Below are 5,000 nucleotides of genomic sequence, written 5' to 3'. Positions count from 1 at the left end.
CTAGAAATAAAATGTAATTCAATTCAATTCAATAGTCCCGACTAAGCTGGTTTATTTAAAGCGCGTTATATGACAATTACAATAACAACGCCAAAGGCACCTGACCGAACGTCCGTATTTCACGAGATGGGAGTGAGAATGTGTTGACCTGAAGCTTTAAAATGAAGTGTCGAAAAAAGAATCGAAAACATTGAGAAAAATGTCCAAAAAACGTGTCCAAAACGGAAAAATACGACGGAGGATTAGGGCCACATCAAGGGGAAAAAAAATGAAGGAGGAAGATCTTTTATTTATTTTGCATTTTGACAATAAAGTCGAAATGTTGAGAAAAAACCAAACTACTAACTTTACCTATAGTCTTCTACATAATGCATGAACTAACTCTTCCCTTTGTAGCACATGAACACAGCATGGTGACAAGTATTAGGACTCGGAAGACATTTATGCGTCTGAAAAACCACACAAACATGGAAGAGGTGGCCGTATTCCTGCAAACTGAAATAGCTTGTAATGGACAGATGCAATAAGGGTATCTATGGTTACACCTACGTGCAATACAGAGAGGATATGTTGTATCACAAGACACAATAAGACAACTGATCAACTTGTTTGATCCTGAAGGAATGGAGCTACCCATATCTATGATGTTGCCTACAAGGCAGCTGGCATGGCGGACAGTCCAAAACAATACAGGACTTTCACCCAGGAGACCGGGATCGTAGTCCCGCGTGTAGTCTTTAACCCGCGTGATTGCCGCTGGTATCACGGAAGCGTGGGGTCTCACCCACCTACACCTTTTCATTTACATAACAGCATCAGAAGGGACACATATTTCCTTGGATTAGGATGGCACTAAGATCTTTGTTTGCAGCCGTCGCTGTGGATCCTAAGCTGAACTCCCCTGCTACGTCTCTGCGGTGCCCTGCTACGCCCTGCTATGCTCTGCTGTGCCCTGCTACGTCCTGCTACGTCCCATGCTACGCTCTGCTGTGCCCTGCTACGTCCTGCTACTGTCCTGCTATGCTCTGCTGTGCCCTGCTACGTCCCTGCTACGCCCTGCTACGCTCTGCTGCTACGCCCTGCTACGCCCTGCTATGCCCTGCTACGTCCTGCTATGCCCTGCTACTCCCTGCTACGCTCTGCGGTGCCCTGCTACGTCCTGCTATGCTCTGCTGTGCCCTGCTACGCCCTGCTATGCCCTGCTACGTCCTGCTATGCTCTGCTGTGCCCTGCTACGCCCTGCTATGCCCTGCTACGCCCTGCTATGCTCTGCTGTGCCCTGCTACGTCCTGCTATGCACTGCTACGTCCTGCTAGTGCTCTGCTATGCCCTGCTACGTCCTGCTATGCCCTGCTACGTCCTGCTATGCCCTGCTACGTCCTGCTATGCTCTGCTGTGCCCTGCTACGTCCTGCTATGCCCTGCTACGTCCTGCTATGCTCTGCTGTGCCCTGCTACGACCTGCTATGCCCTGCTACGTCCTGCTATGCTCTGCTGTGCCCTGCCACGACCTGCTATGCCCTGCTACGTCCTGCTATGCTCTGCTGTGCCCTGCCACGTCCTGCTATGCCCTGCTACGTCCTGCTATGCTCTGCTGTGCCCTGCCACGACCTGCTATGCCCTGCTACGTCCTGCTATGCTCTGCCGTGCCCTGCCACGTCCTGCTATACCCTGCTACGTCCTGCTATGCTCTGCTGTGCCCTGCTACGTCCTGCTATGTCCTGCTGTGCTCTGCTGTGTCATGCTACATCCAGCTATGTTCTGCTGTGCCCTGCTACGTCCTGCTATGCTCTGCTGTGCCACGCTACATCCTGTAACGCCCTGCAGTGCCATGCTATGACATGAACTACTAGGGCTACTATTTGTAGTCACTGTTCCATTATCTTTACTGTGACTATTATTGCCCCCAACCAGCACCTTCAGACACCGCCTACCAAGAGCCTGGGTCTGTCCCAGGTTTCTCCCTAAAAAGAGAGTTTTTCCTCGCCACCGTCGCACTAAATGCTCGCTCTTGTGGGAATTACTGGAATTGTTGGGTCTTAGTAAATTATAGAGTGTGGTCTAGACCTACTCTGTCTGTAAAGTGTCTCGAGATAACTCTTGTTATGATTTGATACTAGAAATAAAATGTAATTCAATTCAATTCAATAGTCCCGACCAAGCGGGTTTATTTAAAGCGCGTTATATGACAATTACAATAACAACGCCAAAGGCACCTGACCGAACGTCCGTATTTCACGAGATGGGAGTGAGAATGTGTTGACCTGAAGCTTTAAAATGAAGTGTCGAAAAAAGAATCGAAAACATTGAGAAAAATGTCCAAAAAACGTGTCCAAAACGGAAAAATACGACGGAGGATTAGGGCCACATCAAGGGGAAAAAAAATGAAGGAGGAAGATCTTTTATTTATTTTGCATTTTGAGAATAAAGTCGAAATGTTGAGAAAAAACCAAACTACTAACTTTACCTATAGTCTTCTACATAATGCATGAACTAACTCTTCCCTTGTAGCACATGAACACAGCATGGTGACAAGTATTAGGACTCGGAAGACATTTGCGTCTGAAAAACCACACAAACATGGAAGAGGTGGCCGTATTCCTGCAAACTGAAATAGCTTGTAATGGACAGATGCAATAAGGGTATCTATGGTTACACCTACGTGCAATACAGAGAGGATATGTTGTATCACAAGACACAATAAGACAACTGATCAACTTGTTTGATCCTGAAGGAATGGAGCTACCCATATCTATGATGTTGCCTACAAGGCAGCTGGCATGGCGGACAGTCGCTCTAATGTGATTAAGTGATAAAGGAGTTGAATTTAAAGGTCCCATGACATGGTGCTCTTTGGATGCTTTTATATAGACCTTAGTGGTCCCCTAATACAGTATCTGAAGTCTCTTTATATAGACCTTAGTGGTCCCCTAATACTGTATCTGAAGTCTCTTTTATATAGACCTTAGTGGTCCCCTAATACTGTATCTGAAGTCTCTTTTATATAGACCTTAGTGGTCCCCTAATACAGTATCTGAAGTCTCTTTATATAGACCTTAGTGGTCCCCTAATACTGTATCTGAAGTCTCTTTTATATAGACCTTAGTGGTCCCCTAATACTGTATCTGAAGTCTCTTTTATATAGACCTTAGTGGTCCCCTAATACTGTATCTGAAGTCTCTTTATATAGACCTTAGTGGTCCCCTATACTGTATCTGAAGTCTCTTTTATATAGACCTTAGTGGTCCCCTAATACTGTATCTGAAGTCTCTTTTATATAGACCTTAGTGGTCCCCTAATACTGTATCTGAAGTCTCTTTCATATAGGCCTTAGTGGTCCCCTAATACTGTATCTGAAGTCTCTTTTATATAGACCTTAGTGGTCCCCTAATACTGTATCTGAAGTCTCTTTTATATAGACCTTAGTGGTCCCCTAATACTGTATCTGAAGTCTCTTTTATATAGACCTTAGTGGTCCCCTAATACTGTATCTGAAGTCTCTTTATACAGACCTTAGTGGTCCCCTAATACTGTTTCTGAAGTCTCTTTTATATAGGCCTTAGTGGTCCTCTAATACTGTATCTGGTCTGTAAGGTCCCCCACTGTAAGGTCCCAAAATTCAGCCTTGGTGCAGAATTACAGCCACTAGAGCCAGTCCCACAACGAGCTTTCCTTAGGATTCCAGATCGGCCCATCTGAGCTTTCATTTTCTCAAAGGCAGAGCAGGATACCCAGGGCTCGGTTTACACCTATCACCATTTCTAGACGCTGGGGGGCCATAGGCAGGCTGGGGGAACTCATATTAATGTTAAAAAAACCTCCATAAAGTGTAATTTTCATGCCATGGGACCTTTAATCTCGACATTTTAACTACAATCTTGACATTTCGACATTATTCTCGAAATGCAAAATAAATTTTAAAAAAAATCGTCCTGCTTATTTTTTCTCCTTTGATGTGGCCCTAACGCTCCGTCGTTGAAAAAGCCTAAAAAAACGTTAAGAAAAAGCACCGAAAGAAAAAAAATGTCAAGAAAAATGTCAAAAGCTTTTATCCCCCGTCAAAATGTACACTTACACTACATTACACTACACAACGTACACTTACACTACACAATGTACACTTACACTACATTACACTACACAGCGTACACTTACACTACACAACGTACACTTACACTACATTACAATACACAACGTACACTTACACTACATTACACTACACAACGTACACTTACACTACACAACGTAGACTTACATTACATTACACTACACAACGTACACTTACACTACATTACACTACACAATGTACACTTACACTACATTACACTACACAACGTACACTTACACTACACAACGTACACTTACACTACATTACACTACACAATGTACACTTACACTACACAATGTACACTTACACTACATTACACTACACAACGTACACTTACACTACACAATGTACACTTACACTACATTACACTACACAACGTACACTTACACTACACAATGTACACTTACACTACATTACACTACGCAATGTATACTTACACTACACAACATACACTTACACTACACAATGTACACTTACACTACATTACACTACGCAATGTACACTTACACTACACAATGTATACTTACACTACACAATGTACACTTACACTACATTACACTACACAACGTACACTTACACTACATTACACTACACAATGTACACTTACACTACACAATGTACACTTACACTACATTACACTACACAACGTACACTTACACTACACAATGTACACTTACACTACATTACACTACACAATGTACACTTACACTACATTACACTACACAACGTACACTTACACTACACAATGTACACTTACACTACATTACACTACACAACATACACTTACACTACACAACGTACACTTACACTACACAATGTACACTTACACTACATTACACTACACAATGTACACTTACACTACATTACACTACACAACGTACACTTACACTATA

Source organism: Sander vitreus, chromosome 3 (assembly GCF_031162955.1).
Source record: "Sander vitreus isolate 19-12246 chromosome 3, sanVit1, whole genome shotgun sequence".
NCBI classification, from domain to species: Eukaryota; Metazoa; Chordata; class Actinopteri; order Perciformes; family Percidae; genus Sander; species Sander vitreus.
The sequence above is the reverse complement of the archived record's forward strand: the minus strand, read 5'-3'. Positions refer to the sequence as shown.